The following is a 16,703-nucleotide window of genomic DNA, read 5'->3' as shown; positions in this document are numbered from 1 at the left end:
GTACAGTAATATCGTAATAATCGTTAAAATTCGAACTTTGGTAAATTGAATTACTTAAGGGAATGGCTCATCAAGAACTTGTTTATGTTGGACTTGAAGACAACCATATTGTAATCAGTTGGAAAGCAGGAAAACGGAAGAGAGTTTCCATGACGAGGACTTGCCATGGAAATAACGATAAAACAAAGATAGGCTCGCAACATCTCTTCTGTGGGAGAAAGGTTGCAGGGAAGAGAAAAGGGCATCGCCACTAAGCCACGAAGTCTATTTTGTACTCTGTCAAGGCATGATAGGTTACAGCCCAGATGTGGCAGCAGTACTCCATCCTTGGACGTACTTGGCTTTTATATAGATAGAGAATTGCATCAGTAGTGAGATATTCATCTTAGTTTATTTTTAATCAGTTCATATGCATGTTACGGTGATACAGTGGTAACGTCACCAGCTTTGAATGCTACAGTTTGGCTTTTGGTTTCGATTCTAGCTGATGGCATCCAAAAAAAGAGGGTGGACCTGTAAATTTACCCTTGTCCGTTCGTCCGTTCGTCTGTCCGCGCTTTTCTCAATAACTACGCCTTGGAATTTTTGGAAATTTTGCACAAACATTAAACATGATATGAGTAAAAAAGTAACAGAACGGATTTTCCAGGAAAACTCCGGTTGCCCCCTAGGGCTTCATTTCGGGTTAAAATGGGTAGAATTAGCACTTTTTTGCTTATTAAAAAAAATTGATGCCTTGGATTTTTATGAAACTTTCTGAAAAGTTGTAACTAACTGATTTCTATATAATTTTGTTTGTCTATACTTTGCGATAACTCTTGGGTGTACCCCAAGGGCTCTTTTAAGGCTAATAAAAACACTCCATTTTTGGGACTATTTTACCATATTTGTCCAAATTTGTCCATGTATGTCAATTTAGCAGTTTTGCATGGTGCTGAACTCAAATTTAAATTTATCAAGGTCTTGGGATTTTTGGGGCGGGGCTAAATGGGGGGAGGATGCAAATGATGGACTTGATTATTTCTTTTTTGTGCATGATGCAGAACTCAAATTTACATATGTTAAGGCCTAAAACTGCACCGTTTATTCATTTTCATCAGGATCTGATGTCCCCTGGGGACTTTGGGGGCTACATAGGGGGGGGGGTGCAAATGCTGAACTTAGTCATTTTTATATCTCGTTCACCGTGTACTCATAGGGGGGGCATGTATGCTTCACTTTTTTTTTTGCTTTTTACTTTTGAAATCACGACTCTATAAAAATATATACGAAATCTGGAAAAATTAAAATATCATATTTAAGCGTACTTTACGACCGGGCAAAGCCAGGCGCCCTCCCCCCTCCCTGCTAGTTTCCTTGTCTTTTTAAAGGCGTTAACACACTGTACATGCACGCTTGATGCTTGTATTTTTTATTTTTCGTCTTTTTTTTTCAATTTTTTAGCAATGGATTACACCCCTTTTATATGAAGGATATTTTTAAATTTAATGAAAATGATGTTAAGACCTTTATTATCCAATGTATTCCGTATTGTTTTCACTGGTCGCCATGTTTGTTTTCGCGCGTGTGTTATACATTAATTCTGCAAACTAACTATTCCACAGCTAGCTATAACATATACTAATAGCCTAAAATATATATATACATATATATATATATATATATATATATTCATCCACATAAAGTGCTATTTTGCCTGTGGAACTCTGTTCCGTCTGCCTGCCTCCCACCGGACTATAACTTGGATGTCTTCAAGTCCAACGTTAACAAATTCCTAATGAACCGCCCCCTTAGGTAAACACTTCATCAAATCTCCACACTAACGTAATGTACTTGCAATAACCCTTATCCCTGAGTGGCTTCCGGGCCTTGATAAGTGGTGATCACTGTGTCAAAAAAAAAGTAATCTCCGGCTGCAATGTATAGGGAGCATAAAAGTCATCCACATACAGTACTGTTTAGCAGTATCACAGCTCATCAGTACGGCTAGACAGGCCACTACCTCAAGCCAGGATCGAAACCCGACCGTCCAAACGACAGTCAAGGCTACGCTATTCGATTGCTTCTGTGCGGGTAGTGAATTAACGATGTATTGACATCGTCCAAATGTGTGTATATAAAGAGTATCGTTGAATACGTTTAATATGTTTACTCCTTAAATATTACTTATTAATTAATCATTATTTCCTGATATTTTGAGACTATATATATACTATATATGGATACTTTTTGTAACCAAGAGCGGAGGTCCGCTTGAAATATAAAAAATAACAATAAACATATTAAATACAAAAAGTAACATCGTTTTTCATGCTTCAAACCCCCTCATAACCTTTAACTCACTATCATAGAAGCACACGCGGACCTTTAACTCTATATATATATATATATATATATATATATAGAGAGAGAGAGAGAGAGAGAGAGAGAGACTGGAAATTTGATATACAGAGTACTGAGATTTGGGAAAATCGATGTGATTGGTTTTCGGGCAGAAATTTTGCGATTAAGGGGTCAAAGTTCAACGATTTGACCTTTGAGAACTCTACCAAATTCTTCTGACAATTTTGCGTCTAAACACTTGAAATTTTAGATATAGATTCCTTGGATATGGATCTAACTTAATAACTTGATTAGAGCTCTAAACAATAAATTTTAAGGGGTAATAATAGGGGTCAAAGTTAAAAAAATTGACCGTTGTTTTTTTTGTTTTTTTTGCTCAGCATACACCTCCAAACACCCGGGCAACGCGGGGCATCCATGCTAGTATATGTATATGAGAACACAATTAAAGACCGTAAATAATAATTTACAAGAATTAAATATATATATATATATAATATATATATATATATATATATATATATATATATATATATATATGCCTCCTTCTCCCCGTTTAATCACTTCTTTTTCTTCCTTCTTTTTTCCTTCTAGTTTATCTCACGTTCTCAATTGCCCTTTTCCCCTCTTTCTTCCCTATTTCTCTATTTCTTTTATTCTCTCTGGGTTTTATTTCTTTCTTTTTTCTTCACTATCTTCCTCTCTCTACCTTTAAATCCCCGCCTCCCCCTCCCCTATCTCGACCTCCTTCCTTCTCGTTTTCTCTATCCCATATTTTCTTTCTCTGGTTTTCCTTTTTCCCTTTGCACTCTCTCTCTCTCTCTCTCTCTCTCTCTCTCAGTAAATTACTCATTTAATAGCGTTCTCCGAGAACACACGGTGACTACCGCGAGAGTTAATTAACAACGCGAACGAATAAAAATCGCCCTGTCTTTAGAGGAACGAAACAGCATTATTTTTCGCGCTTATCTCTGTTAACTTCTTATTAATTCTCACTGTCACCATCAGCTGGGGCTTTCCAAGGCCGACTAAGAAAGAAAGGCAAGTATTTAACTCAAAATACTCTAGCTCTAATGTGGTTTAGTTTGTTTTGGTTTTTGTGGGGGTGGGGTTATTAAATATCAACCATCTCTGAATTATTGAATCCCAATTAAAAATGTAACATAACTCTCCGTTGAAAGACATTAATGTTAGAATAGACTGCCTTTCGTATACATTGTGCTTAGAATATACTAGACTACCCATGACCCGTTGGGTCAGTATGTTATATTAGCTATGGAATTCATGTATGAGCGTGACACTTGTGACGTAAAGAAAATATTTTTTTTTTTACATAACAGAAACATTTCTATGAAAGTATATTAAAATGAAAAAAATATATAGATAGACTTCTATGAGTCGTTCTGTTTATTATAATTGATTATTTTTGAAAAAAGTTTTTAAAGTTACTGAATTATAAGTGGTTGGCCATACTTATAGATAAATGTGCACTGAACAGATAGCATAATACTTATTATAGTTAAATTAAAATTTTGATATATCTGCTTTTTTTTTTTACATCGTTCATTTCTGTATTACGTTTAAGTTATTTTAAACCCCACTCTTCCCATGTTGAATAATAATTTCGAAATAATAACGTTAATATTTCAGTGCGCAGGTTATGCGCGCATGCGCAACCGTATGTCGTAAACCGGAAAGTGGGTTACATACATCGTTTAATGGTCATTTGAGTTTTATAATTATATAGATCAGTTTTAGAATACATTGTTTTAAAATATATTGCTATTAGAATATATTGCTTTTTGAATATATTACTCTTCTAATATATTTATCTTATAGTATGTTGCTTTAAGCATATATTGCACTTAGAATATAGTAGTCTTTGAATAGATTGCGTTCAGAATATGTTGCTCTTATGGTGTATTGTTCTTTGACTACATTGTTTAAAAATATATTGGTCTTTGAATATATTTCTCTTATAATATATTGTTTTTAGAATATATTCCTCGTAGAATATATTGCTTTTATAATATATTGCTCTTGGAATATATTGTTTTTTTAATATATTGCTTTATAATATATTGCTTTCGAGTATAATGCTCTTTAAAAATATTGTTTTAAAATATATGGTTCTTTTAAAATATTGCCTTTAGAATATATTGCTCTTTAAATATATTGCTTTTAGAAAATATTCTCTTTAAATATATTACTTTTAGAATATATTGCTCTTTAAAAATATCGCTTTAGAATATATTGCTCTTTAAAAATATTGCTTTAGAATATATTGCTCTTTAAAAATATTGCTTAGGAATATATTGCTCTTTAAATATATTTCTTTTAGAATATATTGTTCTTTAAAAATATTGCTTTAGAATATATTGCTCTTTAAAAATATTGCTTTGGAATATATTGCTCTTTAAAAATATTGCTTTAGAATATATTGCTCTTTAAAAATATTGCTTTAGAATATATTGGTCTTTAAAAATATTGCTTTGGAATATATTGCTCTTTAAATATATTTCTTTTAGAATATATTGTTCTTTAAAAATATTGCTTTAGAATATATTGCTCTTTAAAAATATTGCTTTAGAATATATTGGTCTTTAAAAATATTGCTTTGGAATATATTGCTCTTTAAATATATTTCTTTTAGAATATATTGTTCTTTAAAAATATTGCTTTAGAATATATTGCTCTTTAAATATATTTCTTTTAGAATATATTGTTCTTTAAATAAATTTCTTTTAGAATATATAGCTCTATAAAAATATCGCTGTAGAATATATAGCTCTATAAATATATTGCTTGTAGAATATATTGGTCTTTGAATATATTTCTCTTATAATATATTGCTTTTATAATATATTCCTCTTAGAATATATTGCTTTTATAATATATTGCTCTTGGAATATATTCTTTTCGAATATATTGCTTTTATAATATACTGCTCTTGGAATATATTCTTTTTAAATATATTGCTTTTATAATATATTGCTCTTGGAATATATTGTTTTATTAATATATTGCTTTATAATATATTGCTTTCGAGTATAATGCTCTTGAAATATATTGCTTTTATAAGATATTGTTCTTTAAATGTATTGCTTTTAGAATATGTTGCTCTTTAATAATATTGCTTCAAAATATATTGCTCTTTAAAAAATATCGCTTTAAAATATATTGCTCTTTAAAAATATCGCTTTAAAATATATTGCTCTTTAAAAATCTTGCTTAAGAATATATTTCTCTTTCAAACTCTTGCTTTATAATATATTGCTTTATAGTATATTGCTTTCGAATATACTGCTCTTGAAATATATAGTTGTTATAAGATATTGTTCTTTAAAAATATTGCTTTTAAAATGTGTTGCTCTTTAAATATATTGCTTTTAGAATATATTTCTCTTTAAAAATATTGCTTTAAAATATATAGTTCATTAAAAATATTGCTTTAAAATATATAGTTCCTTAAAAATATTGCTTTAGAATATATTGCTCTTTAAATATATTGCTTTTAGAATATATAGCTCTTTAAAAACATTGCTTTAAAATATATGGTTCTTTTAAAATATTGCCTTTAGAATATATTGCTCTTTTAATATATTGCTTTTAGAAAATATTCTCTTTAAATATGTTACTTTAAGAATATATTGCTCTTTAAAAATATCGCTTCAGAATATATTGCTCTTTAAAAATATCGCTTTAGAATATATTGCTCTTTAGAAATATCGCTTTAAAATATATTGCTCTTTAAAAATATTGCTTTAGAATATATTGCTCTTTAAAAATATTACTTTGGAATATATTGCTCTTTAAATATATTTCTTTTAGAATATATTGTTCTTTAAAAATATTGCTTTAGAATATATTGCTCTTTAAAATCATTGCTTTAGAGTATATTGCTCTTTAAAAATATTGCTTTAGAATATATTGCTCTTTAAATATATTTCTTTTAGAATATATTGTTCTTTAAATAAATTTCTTTTAGAATATATAGCTCTATAAAAATATCGCTTTAGAATATATAGCTCTTTAAATATATTGCTTGTAGAATATATTGCTCTTAGAATGTATTTCTATAAGAATATATTTCTCTTATATTATATTGCTCTTAGAATATATTCCATACCATAGCCTTGAGCCCCTCTGGAGGGGCATAGGCTATCCACAATATTGTAGATGCTTTTGTAGCGAGGAGTTCTTTTTAAAGGTTGTGGGTGCTGGCTCCACCTCAAACCTTCCCAGAAGGTAGATACAGCGCCTGGCCTTCCAAAATCGTCACTCATCTGGTACTGGCTAGGCTCAACGTTGCTTAACTTCATTAACTTGGCGAGAATCGGTGTGTCAACGTGATTATACCGTACATTTAGAATATATTGCTCTTGGAATATATTGCTCTTGGAATATATTGCTGTTAGAATATATTGCTCTTGGAATGTATTGCTCTTGGAATATATTGCTCTTTTAATATATTGCTCTTGGAATGTATTGCTCTTGGAATGTATTGCTCTTAGAATGTATTGCTCTTAGAATGTATTGCTCTTAGAATGCATTGCTCTTAGAATGCATTGCTCTTAGAATGCATTGCTCTTAGAATATATTGCTCTTAAAATATATTGCTCTTAGAATATATTGCTCTTAGAATATATTGCTCTTAGAATATATTGCTCTTAGAATATATTGCTCTTAGAATATATTGCACTTAGAATATATTGCTCTTAGAATATATTGCTCTTAGAATGCATTGCTCTTAGAATATATTGCTCTTAGAATGTATTGCTCTTAGAATATATTGCTCTTAGAATATATTGCTCTTAGAATATATTGCGCTTAGAATATATTGCTCATTGAAGACAGTGCTCTTTGAATATTTTGCTCTTGGAATGTATTGCTCTTAGAATATATTGCTCTTCGAATGTATTGCTCTTAGAATATATTGCTCTTAGAATGTATTGCTCTTGGAATGTATTGCTCTTAGAATTTATTGCTCTTAGAATATATTATTCTTGGAATGTATAGCTCTTTGAATGTATTGCCTTTAGAATGTATTGCTCTTGGAATATATTGCTCTTTGAATATATCACTTTTAGAATATATTGCTCTTGGAATGTATTGCTCATAGAATATATTGCTCTTAGAATATATTGCACTTGGAATTTATTGCTCTTAGAATATATTGCTCTTAGAATATATTGCTCTTTAAATATATCCATCTTTGAATTATATTGCGTTTCGAATATATTGTTTATATAATAGATTGCTCTTATAATATATTTTTCTTATAATAGTGGAATTTCTGAATATATTGCTCTTAAAATATATTGTTCTAAAATATATTGCTCTTAGAATATATTGTATTTATAATATATTGCTTCTAGAATAGTTATTTCTCTAAGAACATATTTCTTTTAGAATATATTTTTGGTAGAGTACAATGGTCCTAGGATACATTGCTGTTGAAATACGATTATAACTATGAAAACCAGTCCTTCATCTGATAAAGTCAGTTTACCCAAGAGTATGAGAATTACATTCTATATTTTAGATATTATTAATCCAGCGCAACACAGTTTATAATAACCTTGTACAAAGAGACTTTAGATCCTGGAAATATTTTAATGTGTCTGTTTGGTTGTGTGTATGCTACACTAAAGAGGAATGGGCTGGGTTGTTTGAGAGAAAGAAATAGAATGACAAATAGAGAGAGTATGTTTTCATAGAAATAAATTATGCTTTTGTCCCGGAAAACGCTCGATTGTCCTGCTAATTTATTCTACGAAAATCAATCGATTTTGATTTAAAATTGTGAAATTTCATCGATATCGGTGACAATATAGGGATTGGAACCGCGAAACATTCGCTGATTTTAATTCAATCCCGGCAACATCAGGTGTCCCTGATAGTTGGTATATAAGAATAGAATTAATTTTGTAAATTCTATGTAAACTTAAAAATTAGGTACAGTGAAATTTTCCAAATAAATTTCGAAGAATTCTACATGTCCTGGCTATGATGCCACGAGCACAGTAAATGAATGTGTCAAGTTTTTAAGAGAAAATCAAGTCGCTTTCGCCTGAACCACCGGTTATCTGTTTCCTTCCCCCATACTGAATGAGCGTCGAAATCTTTGAGATGTGCACATGTATTTCTATCTTTATCTCTATCTATCTATCTATCTTTATCTATTTGTCTATCTATCTTCAAGTTCGAATTATTTAATTCAAGTTTGAATTATTTAAGGAGCTCTAATATATATATATATATATATATATATATATATATATATATATATATATATATATATATGTCATCCACATACAGTATTGTTTCGCGGCTAGACAAGCTACCTCAGGCCAGGATCGAAACCCGATCGTCCAAACGACAGTCGGAGCTTCTAATCGTTGCGATATACGGCTGCTGCTATGCGGGCAGTGTATTATCAATATTTTGACATTGTCCAAATACCTAAGCTCAATTTGCTTACACGGAGAGAATTGCTTTATACGCTAATGGTAATTTGTATATCATTTCCCAATATGCTCAACCTAAGATAGAGAGCATTATAGTCATCCACATACAGTACTGTTTCGCTGTTTCACAGCTCATCAGTGCGGCTAGAGAAGCAACAACCTCAAGCCAGGATCAAAACCCGATCGCCCCAAAGATATTCGGAGCTTCTAACCCTTGCGATATATATATATATATATATATATATATATATATATATATATATATATATATATATATATATATATATATATATATATATTAAAGGAGATTAGAACAATAGTCTAAAGAGCAAGGTGTATTTTAATGTAATAGTAAAATTACTAGTTTAATTAAAATACAGGGAAAGAAAAAGTGGTCGTTGTAATTTAGATATATAAAAAGCTCGATAGGTAAATATCCTAGAGCTAATTTAATATTTAGTAATGTGATTGATAATTTAAAAATCAAATTATAATTAAATTAAAAATCCGTTTCATAAGAAGGAACAATAACAAAATCAATTATTTGTATGACCGTTTCGGAAAACAATATTTTTATTTACCACAATAAAAAGATTGTTTTCCGAAACGATCGTACAAATAATTGATTTTGTTGCTGTTCCTTCTTATGAAACGGATTTTTAATTTAATTATAATTTGATTTTTAAATTATCAATCACATTATTAAATATATATATATATATATATATATATATATATATATATATATATATATATATATATATATATATATATATATATATAGTCGAAAGAAGCTTTGAATAAAAAAAATTGTAACAATAAAAATAAAGAATTCAGTTTAGATTCCCGGAAAAAAGCAACTAAATTTAACCTATCACAGACTTAGCACCTACATAATCCGACTTCTAATAATTACAACAGAGAATTCATTTTTTTTTTACATGGGGGTCAACACTTATGAAGGATCGTAGGCCACTCAGGGATAAGGGTTATTGTGTGTACAGTAATCAATGAGATAGTATTGTAGTAATCATTAGTATTGGAGATTTGATAGAGTGTCTTACTTAAGGGGGCGGTTTGTCAGGAATTTGTTTATATTGGATTTGAAAACATCCAAGTTATAGTCAGGTGGGAAACAGGCAAACGGAAGAGAGTTCCACAGTCGTGCACTTCTGAGAAAGAAGCTCTGCTCATGGAATCTACGTTTGGATTTAGGCACAGATAAAGAGTGGGGAAAATTTTTGACAGTGGTTTCAGCTAGACGGGTGTTTCTCGTGATAAATTGTCGAGGGGGGACAAGAGATTGGAGCTCAGACGAGCACGTGCCATGGAAATAACGATAAAACAAAGACAGAAATAGACTTAGCACTTGCATAAGCTGATTCCTCAAAGGTTTTACAATATATATATATATATATATATATATATATATATATATATATATATATAAAGCTGAAAGTGTGTGTGTATGTGTGTGTGTGTGTGTGTGTGTGGTCACGAATATGCTCCTATATGGTTGATTATTTTAAAAAACTGATTACACATAATGATAGAAGATGTATCGAGACACAGAAATAGATATGTTTGATCTGGCAGAACGGTGGTTCATTAAAATTGTGGGGTCTGCGTTCGCGCCTGGCCCACAAAGTATGGAAATAAAAAAATTTAAAAATTAAGAAGAACGTTTAAAAGTAATTTTTATATAGTTGTACATAAGAATACTTTGATAAGTATGTTTTAACTTAAATAGGGATGGTATGATAAAATTGTGGGATCTTCGTTCGCGCCTGGCCTTCATAAAATGGAAATGGGCACAAACTTTAATAAAGACTTTTCATATCTATCTGCGTAAGTATACTTTGATAATTATGTTTCAGTTTTAAGAAATATGGTATAATAAAATTATGGGGTGTTCCTTCGCACCTGACCTCCATAGAATAGAAAAATGTCACAAAGTTTAACAAGGTTTTTTTAATATAGATCCACAGAATATTGTGATAAGTGTTTCAGTGTGAACAGGTATGGTATAATAAATTATGGGGTTTATCTATTTTATTTTTACTTTCATCATATTTTGCTTTGGTTTTGATGCTCCCAAATTCGAAGCTATCTCTTTACAACCCTTCCTTTTCATAACCTATCATCTATATATATAAAAGCGAAAATGTGTGTATGTATGTTTGTGTGTATGTATGTTTGTGTGTCTTCTAAAAGCTTTCGACAGACACAACAAAAATTCACAAACTTGGTCTCGTATGAAAGCCCCACCTTCCGGACGACAAATATCGAAAAATTGACCCAAAGTGCCATCAGAAGTGCGTCAACTGATCGATTTTTAGCAGGGGGGGCCAAAAAAAGTGACATTTTAATGTTAAACATTACATATTTTTAAATCGATTTATAACTGCCCCGAAAAATACGGCCGTCAACTCTTCTACATAAAGTATACACGCGGCCGTTTATTTTGGGTCAACTTGTATTTAAAACCCGCTGAGTCATGTCACGCGATCTTGATGTCAGCAACCTCTAATGGCGGTCTGATTTATAATTTAAAAATGTTGTTATCGGTAAAAAAAATTAATTAAAGCTAAACTATGAACTTCTACGCTATGGCAACGTTACCAAAGTTATTACCACATTCAAAATAGGTAGATACGATAGTTAAACGAAAAATAACAAGCCAAACATGTAGAGTAAACAAAAATACGCTTACAAAAAATATTAACGAACGAAGTTTTTAAAAATAAAAACAGCCAGACGCCATTTTCCAGTCTTTAGAGTAAGGAAGACGAAGTGAGAGAGAGAGAGAGACAGAGTGTGTGTGTGTGAGTGAGAGAGAGACGCAAGCAGAGAGAGTGAGACAGACGTAAACAGAGAGAGAGATGTCTTGACAGAAAACGAGAAAAACGTTAACTTTTTCACCCGGAAATCGACAGGGGGGGGTCAACAACGCATGCGTCAGATGACGTCATGACCTGATTTACTTTAAATAGTTGATAAACCGAACAAACTTAATATACGCCGCTTTAGCGCAGGTAGTTAAGGCCTTGGTTCATTATCTAAACGTTTTGGGTTCGAATCGTTGTGTGAGATGTTTTCGGGGGGGGTCCATTTTTTAAATTTAAATATTGAACCCTGTATTATTTAAGCAATTTTTCACGTAACGTTCGTTCGTTTTTCTGTTTTAATCGTTCGTTTGCCTTACGGTATTTTTTTTTTTTTTGTTGTTTTACCCCCCCCCCGCTTAATTAAAACGTTGTTTTCTTTTCTTACTTCGCTTATAACAATGCTTACATCGTCATCGTCGTCGTCGTAACGCTCGACGACTTTCAAACATCTTTCACTTCTGGCTGGCCGATTGTATTTTCAAACTTCGCCTCAGGGGTTCGGCTTCGATCCTACCCCCCCCCGGCTTCTTTTTTATTTAACATCACACACCCCTACAAACACCCGGGCAACGCCGGGTACCCCTCGCTAGTACTTTCATAAATCAGAGTCCATTTTCTGTAGGCTGTTTTTGAACCCAGTCAACGACGGGTACATTTGCTAGTATATATATATATATATATATATATATATATATATATATATATATATATATATATGAAAGGATTTGTCACATATACATACATATATATACACAACAAACACCCCCACATATACACATACATATATATATATACATATAAGTAAATAGATGAGTAAATAAATAAATAAAGTTTTAAAAATATATATATATTAAAGAGTGCTCAATGCATGAAACAGAGCAATATATTGATTGTTGGAGAGCTATTGGCTACACATTAGCAAACGTGTTTCAATGACCCCCTAGCAGGGAAAATTACCTCATCAGGCCAAAAACCATCCACGAAACTTTCAATAAAGACCATCTCTTTATATTAAAGTCAACTTTACAGGGTTGAACCATTCTAAAAAGAAAGACGGGTACTAACAACCTATATCAAAACAAATATAACCTATTCACAAAATAATGTTAGGTTTTTCAAGGTATAATTCTGAAGCAGATTTATTATAAGTTTGCATTAAATTTTCTAGCTCTAACCATTATAATTATATTTTTTTCGTTTGTTTTGTTAATACGGATTTTAAGAACTATTATTCCAATATCAGAGCAATTCATAAATTTTACTAAGGTTTTTTTCCACTTAAAAACGAGATATAAATATATACATATATTACTAAACTATAAATTTAGCGCTATTTCTCTATATAATACAAAAAGTACCGACATATATACAAACAAACGTGAAAATTTATATATATACAAATTACTCTTATAATATGGTTAAGTATATTAGTAACTAAGTCTGATTATATTATTCACGGTAAAAATTTCACTAAAAATTATTTTTATAAAATTTAATAGATTCTTCGTTAAAAATTTAGCGTTTAAAATAGATTTAAGCGTTTAAAATAAATAAGTAAGTAAATAAGATTTAGCGTTTAAAATCCTGAAATAAATAATAAAGCATATTACAATATATAAGTCGATGGTATGATTAATTCGTTAATATTCTTATAATTTTTTCAGTGAATGTATTTGGAAATGTTTACAGGAAATTGCTGTTTCCTGTTTAATGTTCAATAGTTTCTCCCGGTCTTTAAAATTCGTTATTTCTAATTTTTCATGAAGGCATAAAAAGCACAGTGCATGTAATGAATTACATACTTTCGATCTTTTTATGATCCGCCATTCTAACTTTGGAGTTTTATTCTCCTTTATTAATTTCCAATATTGAAGTGATAATGATGTGGCTTTTTCGTATTTTTGATTAGTAAAAGAACTTTTATGCCCATAGAATCTTTCTTTAAAAGTTTCCTGCGTACTACCCATATAAAATTTTATATCACTAGGATTTTCTTCAGGGAATATTTTAGCCTGGTAAACTACTGATTTCGTTAAACATTTATTATTCATGGGACAAGTACTAGGAATTCTGCAGTTACATTTTTCAGTATTTTTATAATTATTATCTTTATCATTATGATTTATTTCCCCAGTATTTTTACTATTATTGCCTTTTAGTATCCTATTATTATGCTTTTTAATAATTCTTTCAAGATTTTCACAACAACTATAACCCAATTTTACAGTATTTCTATTGAAAATACTATTTAATATACTACCTGGGGGAAAGTGCCTATCTAGCAATTGCAAAAATTTCCTACCCTGTCCAGTTTTAAGAGCACTATTAAAGGGAGGTAAAAACCAAATTATTTTCCTGTTTCTTTTTTTACGATTATTATTATTATTATTATTATTATTATTATTATTATTATTATTATTATTATTATTACTACTATAGTTGCGTTCATCATTACTATTCTTTTCAAATGTAATGTCTGCGTTTTTTGAAACCACTATTTCTTAATGCTACATTGTATCTTTCTTTATAGCTATTAAAAACTTCTTCACTAGATGAATTATTGTTAATTCTCCTTTCTATCGAGGCTGTAATATGATTAATGATGGAAGGTGGGTGATTCGACTTTGGATTAATATATATAGGACTTGTGTTTTCTTTCAAATATGGTTTATAATTATTTTTTTTTTTTTTTTTTTTTTGCAAGTCAAAACTTACATCCAAAAAATCTACTTGTTTTAAATTACTATTTATTTCTACTTTGAGACCAAATTCTAATAATATATAATCTTTCTAATTTTATCGCATTTTATACGGGTGGCGTTTTTTATGAACATTATACTGTCATCTCTATAGAGTCCTATTGTTCCTTCTTCAATATCATTATTATTGGTTAGACTATGTAAAATGTACAATCCTACAAGGTCCGTGAGTTCTGCTGAATCCAGTGATCCCATTGATACCCCGAAATAATTACAACCAGCGTTTTTTGTCCATTGCTGGTCTTTATTGACCAAAATCGTGGTTCGGCATTTTTTTATGATTCAATTTCTTCGTTAGAAATACCAGTGTATTTCTTAGCAAATGTCATTACTTTTTCAAATAAATCATAAGTAATTGATTGGTAGTATTCACAAATATCGAATTGTATGAAGGTGCCCCTTTCCTTATTTTTGATATTTACAAACCAACTTATTGAGTCGGAGGTATTAATCCAAAGGTTTAAATTAAAATGTTTTTTAATTATTAAAATTGTTTTTTCTAATATTTTTTTGCTAATTTTTCCAATTTCAGGACGCATCGGATTTATCAGTCTGGTAGTTGGTTTAGTACTGAAATTTGGTTTATGGTCCTTTAGAAGGGTATAAGCCTGGTTGCATGTAATTTTACCTACTCTATCACTTATTTTTAACGTATCCGTTATTTCCTTGCCGTTGTTGTTTATTAATGTGATAATATCCTCATTGCTAATTTTATTGTAGTCCTTAGTAAGGTTCTTTAGTATCAAACTTTCATATTGCTGTTTGTTTAGCTTGTAGAAGTTATAAGTTTTATCCGCTTTTACATATATTTCTTCGGAGGTTGTAATTTGCTTCACTATATTATCAAGTTTTTTCTGGAAATTGCTTTTATGTTTATGGAATTCCAAGTTCCTTATTAAAGCGTAAAGATCCTTTTCAAATAATGTTATTTGTGGAATATTGGGTGGAGGTTTCTTACTTTTAAATCCGTAATAATCTTTAGTGTTATTTTTTTCTTTGTTTAAAATTAAGAATACCGCTTTCCACTTCATATATATATATATATATATATATATATATATATATATATATATATATATATATATATATATATAGAAGGATTTGTCGTTGGAGACTATAACAATGCAGACTCATAATAACAATGCATAATAACAATATTGATGGACATACAAATTTTTCAGCTTTAAAATATTTATTTATGAACATGTGTTCTCAAATTTTCGAGGCATAAGATGAAAGAAAAGAAAAACATGTACAATCAGTCCGTAAAGGTCTATTTATGCCTCATACACGAAGGTGTTCTTCCACAAGACAGCATTGATCTCAAGCGTGTTGTAACGATAAATTAACTCAATTATTTTTAAAATATTATTTTAATTGGAATTCATTATTGAGATGAGTATTATTTATATTAATTTATTTTATTGCGGACTATTAATCCCATCTTTATTGGTTGTTGTTTCACGACGTTTCGGCCAACTATTCTTCTGCCCTTTGTCAGGTGGTAGATCAGATAATAAAAAAAAACGTATATTTGTAAGATCAAAATCCAACCTTGATCGCCCTACAGGTCCAGATGATGATTGTCTGAAGAAAACGTTTTCAATCCTACCCAAAAGTCGGCCAGAGGCTTACTTGGCTAAAAACTATGGATGGCAGTGATTGCTGAGAATGCAGTTAGGAGATTCAGAGTTCCTATCCCGTCGCGGTTACCACCTGCTGAAGTCCAGAGGAATAGTTGCCCGAAACATCGTGAAACAACAGCTAATAAAGATGAGAATAAAAATCCGCAATAAAATAAATTAAATCAATTATTTTTAAATTAAGATAAAAGTGCATTTCAATGTGAAAAAAAATGCCAATTTATTCGTTGGAAAAATAAGCTAAAACAATCTATTAATAGGTTAGGATTAGGGTGTGTTATTTATTTAATTCATTGTCCCGCTTACATCCGAGTGACTGTTGTCTAATTGTTATGGACTTACATTTCATTAAATAATTTTACCAGAATTCTTAGTAAGTCTTGGTTTCGGTTTCAGTTTCGATTATAGCTAATGGCACTCAAGTCGCCGCGGAATGATTACTGGTGTGCCTCGAAGAGATAATATCTAGAAGCCATTTAATTTTATTTTGTTCAATAAGACCATTCAATTTTATATAATAGATTAGCGGGGCTACCCGGCGTTGCTCGGAACCGTATAAACAATGAGAAAATTTAATTTGATTTGGAGTATATTTGGTAT

Source organism: Euprymna scolopes, chromosome 46 (assembly GCF_053919585.1).
Source record: "Euprymna scolopes isolate OS-2025 chromosome 46, ASM5391958v1, whole genome shotgun sequence".
Taxonomy (NCBI): Eukaryota; Metazoa; Mollusca; class Cephalopoda; order Sepiida; family Sepiolidae; genus Euprymna; species Euprymna scolopes.
This window is presented reverse-complemented; position numbering follows the sequence as displayed.